Raw genomic sequence first — 11,523 nt, forward strand, 5'->3', positions numbered from 1 at the left:
AAAAGAAGTGCTGCTCATCGATAACTGGCGTCCAATTTGTCTTCTTAATAATGACTATAAGATATTAGCCTCACTACTTGCAAAAATAATTAAAGAAGTCCTGGATGCAATCATTGATGAAACACAGTCTGGCTTCATGAGGAACAGACATATTTCTAACAATGTCAGACTAGTATTAGACGTACTTGACTACTCAGACCTAATAACTGAGGATAGCTTCATATTATTTTTGATTTTTATAAAGCATTTGACACAGTAGAGCATCAGTTTCTCTTCCACTCCCTTGAGAGACTTGGTTTTGGGGATTTTTTCTGTAAGGCTATTAAGACTCTCTATGCAAATGGTAACAGCTCTATCAAATTGAAATATGGCACCTCACCTAGATTTGAGTTAAAGAGAGGAATTAGGCAAGGTTGTCCTATCTCTCCGTACCTGTTTTTATTAATCACCCAACTTCTTGCAAATTCTTTAAATAATAGTCCTGTACAAGGTATTTCCATAGCTGGTAAAGAAATTATTATAAGCCAGCTGGCTGACGATACTACACTTTTTTCTGAAAGACGCTAACCAAATTCCCATATCGATCAATGTGATACAATCCTTTTCCAAAGCGTCTGGTCTATATCTTAACATTAAGAAATGTGAACTCATGGCTGTCAAAGATTGTGTGACACCTTCATATTATGGTATTCCAGTAAAAGAAGAACTTACATATTTAGGCATAACCATTACAAAGGATCAGAAGTCTAGAGGCTTACTAAATTTTAACCCTCTTATTAAAAAACCCCAGAAGAAACTAAATCAATGGCTACAGAGGGACCTATCTTTAAAAGGTAGAGTCCTAATAACCAAGGCTGAAGGTATCTCTAGACTAACATATGGTGCTCTATCTTTATATCTTGACCGTAAAATAAGCAAGGAGATAGACCAGATGCTTTTCAACTTTCTTTGGAGAAACCGTACCCATTACATTAGGAAAACTGTTGTAATGAACACTTATGAGAATGGAGGACTGAATTTTCTGGATGTTACTACTTTAAATAATACTTTTAAGATCAATTGGATAAAACAATTCCTAAGAAGACCCACTTCTATCTGGAATTTTATTCCTCATCATGTCTTCTCCACTTTTGGTGGCCTTAACTTCATGTTGTTTTGCAATTATAATATTGACAAAGTTCCAGTGAAACTTTCTGCTTTTCATCGGCAGGTTTTCTTGTCATAGTCCTTAATTTATAAACACAATTTTTCTCCACACAGATATTATATATGGAATAATCGGGATATATTGTATAAAAATACCTCTCTGTTTTTAGAATATTAGTTCCGAAATAATATCCTATTGGTGAGCCAACTGGTAAATGCAGAGGGTCTTTTACTCAGTTATAAAGAATTCTTATCACTTTACAAGGTCCCTGTAACAAAGATTTTGCAATTGTTTTAGATGCCATTCCCTCAGGTGCTGCTATGTTATTCAGGAACATGTCAAGAGCTGATCCTCAGAGCCTACCTTCTGTTGACCCTGTTGACTCATCAGTAGGAAAGATTTGTTTCTCTTTTGGTCCATTCAACAACAGAGCAATATGATCCTTGTTTCAGTAGGATGTTGTATCTATACCTTATGTCATGCCTTATTGGAATGGATTTATTGATAATATCTGTTGGAAAAAAGTTTGGATGTTGCCACACACATACCTACTTGTTAACAAAATTAAGGAAGTTTCCTTTAAAATTATTCATAAATATTATCCTGCCAACCACTATATGAAGAAGTTTAAGGAAAACATCAACTCAAATGGCTCCTTTTGTAATGACCACCCAGAAACAGCTGTGCATCTTTTTTGGCATTGTATGCATGTAAGAAAACTGTGGCAAGACATCAGTAGGTTTATAATTGAACACATTTATGAAGATTTTACACTATTGTGGAGAGATGTACTGTTTGGATTCTTTACATACAATAGAAATAAGCGGAATCATTTTTATGTAATTAATTTCATTATTCTTTTGGCCAAATTTCATAAACACAAATGTAAATTTACAAACAGAAAACCATATTTTCGTACCCTACAAAAAGAAATTGAACTGTATTTTAAGACGGTTAAATGCTCTACTAACAAAAAAGCTGTTAGAATTGTAAGTATATGCATGTCCCTTAAGGTCCTTGTGTGATTGTAATGTGATATTGTACCCCCTAGCTCGTTGTATATTGTTTGTAATATATGTATGCTTGTGTTCCCTCATGTGCTTTATGTATTGATTTGATATTAATTAAAATTAAAATTAAAATTCTAGAAAGCACGCAACATCGCGAGACTTCCGGAACGCTTAGGAAGCAGACCAGGCGAGTGTTTGAGAAGTGACAAATTATTCCTTAGTTGTTCATTTTCTCTAAATCTAAAGGCACAACCTAGATTCGAGACAATGTACTAAGTATTTGAACATGTTATTACTCCAACCTCGTGAAAGTGACAAACGGACAGGTTTTGATTTATTGCACAAGCGCAGCTTGGCGCGAGACAACCGTTACGCCCTATTACGTATTTCTGCGCATGAGCAGTTGTCGTGGTCACGTGCTAGTTGGAATGCTTGATCTCTGATATTTCTAACATACTGATTCGTTGAACGCGGCACGTGTATAACTACAACCAGTTAGGAGGTCGGACATTTCCGAGTTTCCTAGACCGGACGAGCACTTGCACGCGGCACCAGCTATCCAACGTCGCCATGACACCGCCTACCAGCGTGATCAGGGGATTCTATTTGTTGTTGTTTCGCCTGTATGTTGCTCAAAACAGAGCGCGGTATTGTAGAGATCATTTGTGGGTGTTATGTTGTGTATGTTTCGAAAACCTTTAGCATGCGTTTTTGGAATTAAAAAAGGAATTTGTTCGAAAATGTTCCACAAAAGAACAGTAGATGGCTCAAGTTGACAAAATGACACAGAACTGAGGAGTGAAGGTGTCTCGAGTCCTAACAAAACTGATCATGTAGCTAGCCTAGCAGAAACAAGTACATAAATCAATTATGTTAAGCAATTAAAATAGAAAAACACTTCCCTCCAGTTGAAATATAAAACATTAAAAAATACAATCTCACATTGTCAAAATGTGTTTATCTAGTGGCTGTAAAGTAAGACACATTAATGTATCACAGCAATTAGCCAAATGGTTTCACAATTATTCCAGGGTCTAAATTCACTGTGCCTAAGTGCTGATCTATCGAGGCCATCTATTCTAGGCATATGCATACAGTGCCTTGCGAAAGTATTCGGCCCCCTTGAACTTTGCTACCTTTTGCCACATTTCAGGCTTCAAACATAAAGATATAAAACTGTATTTTTTTGTGAAGAATCAACAACAAGTGGGACACAATCATGAAGTGGAACGACATTTATTGGATATTTCAAACTTTTTTAACAAATCAAAAACTGAAAAATTGGGCGTGCAAAATTATTCAGCCCCTTTACTTTCAGTGCAGCAAACTTTCTCCAGAAGTTCAGTGAGGATCTCTGAATGATCCAATGTTGACCTAAATGACTAATGATGATAAATACAATCCACCTGTGTGTAATCAAGTCTCCGTATAAATGCACCTGCACTGTGATAGTCTCAGAGGTCCGTTAAAAGCGCAGAGAGCATCATGAAGAACAAGGAACACACCAGGCATGTCCGAGATACTGTTGTGAAGAAGTTTAAAGCTGGATTTGGATACAAAACGATTTCCCAAGCTTTAAACATCCCAAGGAGCACTGTGCAAGCGATAATATTGAAATGGAAGGAGTATCAGACCACTGCAAATCTACCAAGACCTGGCCGTCCCTCTAAACTTTCAGCTCATACAAGGAGAAGACTGATCAGAGATGCAGCCAAGAGGCCCATGATCACTCTGGATGAATTGCAGAGATCTACAGCTGAGGTGGGAGACTCTGTCCATAGGACAACAATCAGTCGTATATTGCACAAATCTGGCCTTTATGGAAGAGTGGCAAGAAGAAAGCCATTTCTTAAAGATATCCATAAAAAGTGTCGTTTAAAGTTTGCCACAAGCCACCTGGGAGACACACCAAACATGTGGAAGAAGGTGCTCTGGTCAGATGAAACCAAAATGGAACTTTTTGGCAACAATGCAAAACGTTATGTTTGGCGTAAAAGCAACACAGCTCATCACCCTGAACACAACATCCCCACTGTCAAACATGGTGGTGGCAGCATCATGGTTTGGGCCTGCTTTTCTTCAGCAGGGACAGGGAAGATGGTTAAAATTGATGGGAAGATGGATGGAGCCAAATACAGGACCATTCTGGAATAAAACCTGATGGAGTCTGCAAAAGACCTGAGACTGGGACGGAGATTTGTCTTCCAACAAGACAATGATCCAAAACATAAAGAAAAATCTACAATGGAATGGTTCAAAAATAAACATATCCAGGTGTTAGAATGGCCAAGTCAAAGTCCAGACCTGAATCCAATCGAGAATCTGTGGAAAGAACTGAAAACTGCTGTTCACAAATGCTCTCCATCCAACCTCACTGAGCTCGAGCTGTTTTGCAAGGAGGAATGGGAAAAAATGTCAGTCTCTCGATGTGCAAAACTGATAGAGACATACCCCAAGCGACTTACAGCTGTAATCGCAGCAAAAGGTGGCGCTACAAAGTATTAACTTAAGGGGGCTGAATAATTTTCAGTTTTTGATTTGTTAAAAAAGTTTGAAATATCCAATAAATGTCGTTCCACTTCATGATTGTGTCCCACTTGTTGTTGATTCTTCACAAAAAAATACAGTTTTATATCTTTATGTTTGAAGCCTGAGATGTGGCAAAAGGTCGCAAAGTTCAAGGGGGCCGAATACTTTCGCAAGGCACTGTAGCTCTCACATTGATCTGACTCCTGAGAAAATGTGCTTTATCAGCTCAGTGTGCGGGCCTCCCAGTGTCATAACATGCAGACATACACTCATTTTCCTAAGTACTCTATCTCCCTGTTAACACCTCTTCCTTCTCGCTCCAATACTCACAGTTCAACCTGATGTATTTGCCAACTTCCTGTTTGCTCTGGCCAGCCCAACAAGTCAGGCTTCCTCCATGGCCCACCCACTGTAGGCTACCTGCTCTCCTAGAACACCTACCTGTGTGACATGTCTGTTTCCCTTCCTACAGTGGCTTTGCGAAAGTATTCAAAAATCCCCCCTCCCCCCCAAAGTGAATACTTTGTAGAGCCACCTTTTACAGCTGCAAGTCTCTTGGGGTATGTCTCTATAAACTTGGCACATCTAGCCACTGGGATTTTTGCCCATTCTTCAAGGCAAAACCACTCCAGCTCCTTCAAGTTGGATGGGTTCCGTTGGTGTACAGCAATCTTTAAATCATACCACAGATTCTCAATTGGATTGAGGTCTGGGCTTTGACTAGGCCATTCCAAGACATTTAAATGTTTCACCTTAAACCACTCGAGTGTTGCTTTAGCAGTATGCTTAGGGTCATTGTCCTGCTGGAAGGTGAACCCCCATCCCAGTCTCAAATCTCTGGAAGACAAAACATGTTTCCCTCAAAAATTCCCCTGTATTTAGCTCCATCCATCATTCCTTCATTTCTGACCAGTTTCCCAGTCCCTGCCGATGAAAAACATGGTGGTGTTCTCGGTGTGATGAGAGATGTTGGGTTTGTGCCAGACATAGCGTTTTCCTTGATGGCAATAAAGCCCAATTTTAGTCTCATCTGACCAAAGTACCTTCTTCCATATGTTTGGGATGTCTCCTACATGCCTTTTGGCAAACACCAAATGTGTTTGCTTATTTTTTTATTTTAGCAATGGCTTTTTTCTGGCCACTCTTCCGTAAAGCCCAGCTTTGTGGAGTGTACTGCTTAAAGTGATCCTATGGACAGATACTCCAGTCTCCGCTGTGGAGCTCGCTTTGCAGCTCCTTCAGGGTTGTCTTTGGTCTCTTTGTTGCCTCTTTGATTAATGCCCTCCTTGCCTGGTCTATGAGTTTTCATGGGCGGCCTTCTCTTGGCAGGTTTGTTGTGGTGCCATATTCTTTCAATTTTTTTATAATGGATTTAATGGTGCTCCATGGGATGTGCAAAGTTTCTGATATTTTTTTATAACCCAACCCTGATCTGTACTTCTCCACAACTTTGTCCCTGACCTGTTTGGAGAGCTCCTTGGTCTTCATGGTGTCGCTTGCTTGGTGGTGCCCCTTGCTTAGTGGTGTTGCAGACTCTGGGGCCTTTCAGAACAGGTGTATATATATATATACAGTGGGGCAAAAAGTTATTTAGTCAGCCACCAATTGTGCAAGTTCTCCCACTTAAAAAGATGAGAGGCCTGTAACTTTCATCATAGGTACACTTCAACTATGACAGACAAAATGAGAAAAAAAATCCAGAAAATCACATTGTAGGATTTTTTATTAATTTATTTGCAAATTATGGTGGGAAATAAGTATTTGGTCACCTACAAGCAAGAAAGATTTCTGGCTCTCACAGACCTATAACTTCTTCTTTAAGAGGCTCCTCTGTCCACCACTCGTTACCTGTATTAATGGCACCTGTTTGAACTTGTTATCAGTATAAAAGACACCTGTCCACAACCTCAAACAGTCACACTCCAAACTCCACTATGGCCAAGACCAAAGAGCTGTCAAAGGACACCAGAAACAAAATTGTAGACCTGCACCAGGCTGGGAAGACTGAATCTGCAATAGGTAAGCAGCTTGGTTTGAAGAAATCAACTGTGGGAGCAATTATTAGGAAATGGAAGACATACAAGACCACTGATAATCTCCCTTGATCTGGGGCTCCACGCAAGATCTCACCCCGTGGGGTCAAAATTATCACAAGAACGGTGAGCAAAAATCCGAGAACCACACGGGGGGACCTAGTGAATGACCTGCAGAGAGCTGGGACCAAAGTAGCAAAGCCTACCATCAGTAACACACTACGCCGCCAGGGACGCAAATCCTGCAGTGCCAGAGGTGTCCCCCTGCTTAAGCCAGTACATGTCCAGGCCTGTCTGAAGTTTGGTAGAGAGCATTTGGATGATCCAGAAGAAGATTGGGAGAATGTCATATGGTCAGATCAAAGTTTTTTAGTAAAAACTCAACTCGTCATGTTTGGAGGACAAAGGACAAAGAATGCTGAGTTGCATCCAAAGAACACCATACCTACTGTGAAGCATGGGGGTGGAAACATCATGCTTTGGGGCTGTTTTTCTGCAAAGGGACCAGGACGACTGATCCGTGTAAAGGAAAGGATGAATGGGGCCATGTATCGTGAGATTTTGAGTGAAAACCTCCTTCCATCAGCAAGGGCATTGAATATGAAACGTGGCTGGGTCTTTCAGCATGACAATGATCCCTAGCAATGAAGGAGTGTGGGCAATGAATTTCTGCCCACAAATTTTCTATAGGATTGAGGTTAGGGCTTTGTGATGGCCACTCCAATACCTTGACTTTGTTGTCCTTAAACCATTTTGCCACAACTTTGGAAGTATGCTTGGGGACATTGTACATTTGGAAGACCCATTTACGAAAAAGCTTTAACTTCCTGACTGATGTCTTGAGATGTTGCTTCAATATATCCACATAATTCTCCATCCTCATGATACCATCTATTTTGTGAAGTGCACCAGTCCCTCCAGCAGCAAAGCACCCCCACAACATGATGCTGCCACCCCCGTGCTTCACGGTTGGGATGGTGTTCTTCGGCTTGCAAGCCTCCCCCTTTTTCCTCCAAACATAATGATGGTCATTATGGCCAAACAGTTCTATTTCTGTTCTTCAGACCAGAGGACAATTCTCCAAAAAAGTACAATCTTTGTCCTCATGTGCAGTTGCAAACCGTAGTTGCTTTTTTATGGCGGTTTTGGAGCAGTGGCTTCTTCCTTGCTGTGAGCGGCCTTTCAGGTTATGTCGATGTAGGACTCGTTTTACTGTGGACACAGATACTTTTGTTCCCGTTTCCTCCAGCATCTTCACAAGGTCCTCTGCTGTTGTTCTGCGATTGATTTGCACTTTTCGCACCAAAGTACGTTAATCTCTAGGAGACAGAACGCGTCTCCTTCCTGAGCGGTATGACGGCTGCGTGGTCCCATGGTGTTTATACTTGCGTACTATTGTTTGTTCAGATGAACGTGGTACCTTCAGGCGTTTGGAAATTTCTCCCAGGGATGAACCAGACTTGTGGAGGTCTACAATTTATTTTCTGAGGTCTTGGCTGATTTATTTTGGTTTTCCCAAAATATGTCAAGCAAAGAGGCACTAAGGCATTGTAATGTCAAGCAAAGAGGCACTAAGTTTGAAGGTAGGCCTTGAAATACATCCATAGGTACACCTCCAAATGACTAAAATGATGTCAATTAGCCTATCAGAAGCTTCTAAAGCCATGACATCATTTTCTGGAATTTTCCAAGCTGTTTAAAGGCACAGTCAATTTAGTGTATGTTAACTTCTGACCCACTGGAATTGTGATACAGTCAATTGTAAGTGAAATAATCTGTCTGTAAACAATTGTTGGAAAAATATATTGTCATGCACAAAATAGATGTCCTAACCAACTTGTCAAAACTATAGTTTGTTAACAAGAAATTTGTGGAGTGGTTGAAAAACGAGTTTTAATGACTCCAACCTAAGTGTATGTAAACTTCTGACTTCAACTGTATATATACACACATATATATTGATCATGTGACAGATCATGTGACACTTAGATTGCACATAGGTGGACTTTTCTTTAACTACTTATGTGACTTCTGGAGGTAATTGGTTGCACCAGATCTTATTTAGGTGCTTCATAGCAAAGGGGGTGAATACATTTGCAAACACCACTTAAGTTTTAGCATTTTTTGAATTTTTTGAAACAAGTAATTTTTTTCATTTCACTTAATCAATTTGGACAATTTTGTGTAAGTCCATTATATGAATTCCAAATAAAAATCCATTTAAATTAGAGGTTGTAATGCAACAAAATACGAAAAACGCCAAGAGGGATGAATACTTTCGCAAGGCTCTGTATGTCTCCCAACCAGACCTGCCCGTCAACTTTGTTTAGTCACTACTGAATACTAAACTCAGTCTTATATGCGGCTTCAACATATTTGTCAAACCACCAGAGCCAATGTTCTGTGTAAATGACTGCACATGTTTATCCTCTGTCCGTTATAGACTACATTGCTACCCACCATCTACCAATATAGTCTCAAAAAATGTGTTTAGATGTTATATAATGTATCCATCATAGAAGATAAGAGTATGATAAGAGTATGAGACCTGGGAGGAAGTAAGGTTCATGGCTGGGGGTTCAATGGTTTAGTCATCCACTGAGGGAGGTGTCTGCTGAGGATATTGGTGATGCATAAGAGGAGGTTGACTATTTTTGGCCCGCTCCCCCTCCTTCACTCTAATTCTTTATACTTGTTCTTTCTTTCCTTATTCCCCAGATGTGTTTCCTTCCTGAAAGTCAGAAAGCAGTACTTCTCCTCTTTTCCGACCCCAGTCTGACGCACATGCATCCTCCAGTGAGGTGGGGAGGGGTGGAGGTGGGGAGGGAAAACAGAAAAAGATTGGGTAATTATATATATTTTTTAAACTGTTGTGGTTTCTTCGGTTGGAAAACTATTTGGTGATGGTTCCTTATTCACACTTCACGGACCTACATACTTCATGGTTTTCACATTATTGCCCTTTCCACACAGGTTTCAGTAACTTTATCCATGGCATAGACACACAAGTACAGAGCACATGATTCAGAATTCTTCTGTTGAAGGCTATCATAATGTCATGCTGATCTGACACTGGTGTATAAGAAGAATAAAGAGCAAACATCTTAGCTCTCAAGTTCTCCTTCATGTATTTAGCCTATCCCTGCACATGAATTAAGTTTATGGTCGTGAGAAACAATAGCACACTGCGCCTTTAAATAAAGGAATGAACAATCCACTGCTGTGCCCAGGCATTGGGTGCTGGAATTTGTTGGAATGTTGTCAGAAGTTTCATCTCCCCACAGCTCTTTCCCAGGCCAGGTGTTGGAAATGCAGGAAAACAAAACTGAAAAGAGGGAATAGAGCAATGAGGGTGAAAGAGGGAGTGCAGGGTTAGTGAGAGATACACAGAAGTCCAATTAGAACCCAAGCTCTCTAGACATGAAGTCATCCAGCCTATATAGTTCTACCGAAAATACATAAATGGGAGGGAAAAACCTGACTGAGATTTACTGTTCCTCCTTATCGGCCGTCTCTTCCTCCGCTCTCTAAACAGAGATTTATGGCTTTGGCAATATCATGTATTTGAGTGTTCATCACGAAATGCACGCACATGAACACAAGGCGACCTGGCCTAACTGGGTGCTGGGCCACTGACTGTAGTGATGCCTGTAGAACATCATTCCGGGAGGAGCTAGTCTATACTTTATTATTGTGTAGTTTATCCCTGTCTGGTGACTCAGTGATAGGTCAATGTAGTTTGGACCACTGAAATTAAGTTAAAGGTTATGTTATGTAACAAAGCTGAGATGACCCTCAATGTTATTGAAATAGATCTCGCTCTATGCAACAGCCACAATATACCAACCTCCTATTATAAAGCGTGATCCACAGCATCAAACCAAGGGCATTAGCACTGGGAAATACCCTTGATTCAACTAATTGATGTAAGAGTACAAGTCTATCACTCCCATAGCAACTGGACATTAAAAACTAGGTGGGCCTCATTCCACTCACCTAGTTTTACATACAGAAAGACCATTTTGGTTGGCATTGCTAAGTGTAAAAGTTTGTGTAATCCTCTCTCACCCATTCTCTCTCTCTCTCTCTCTCTCTCTCTCTCTCTCACACACACACACACACATGCAAAAACACTCCCATGCAGAGGCAGCACACGGCCAGTGTAGGGTGAGTCACAGTGACCTGGCAGAGAGTGCCTCCCCTTGGGTGAGTCCTTACATGCATCCCTGTGATTATGGCCAAACTCCCTGAGGGCATCAGATGGGCCTTCTCTCTGGGCAATGTGAGACCGCCACCCATTGTTAGGTGCACAATGGTGATCTCACTTGAAAGGTGATACAAACATTCCGCAAGATGAAAAGGGTTTAGCAGTGTATATCAATTGATAGCTGTTTTTGGCCCAGTTCTGCTCCTTTATAGTGTTGTTGTGTTCCAGTTATAGTCTAATATGACACCAGTATCGTATGGTTAAAAACATTTTCATGTTGAAGCGTATGCTATCAGGCATAGCAATCCTACACGAATCATCGCTGCATGCAGAACCAACTTTGTTCTGGTGCTGACAAAAGATCTGCCTGCAGTCCTCTCACCAGAGCCCCATACAGGGGCAGACTGGCCATCTGGCATTTCGGCAAATGGGCCAGTGTGGGGACCACAAGAAAAAAAAGGTCCGGTATGTTAGAAATACCGGAGCCAATTTCTAGTCCCATGGACACAGGATGGTTGACCTCCCTCCTCTGGAAAAAAAAGCATCTTAGTTCTGCACAACAAATGAAGATTATATTATACAACCACTATGTAATGT

Source organism: Oncorhynchus kisutch, linkage group LG6 (genome assembly GCF_002021735.2).
Source record: "Oncorhynchus kisutch isolate 150728-3 linkage group LG6, Okis_V2, whole genome shotgun sequence".
Classification (NCBI taxonomy): Eukaryota; Metazoa; Chordata; class Actinopteri; order Salmoniformes; family Salmonidae; genus Oncorhynchus; species Oncorhynchus kisutch.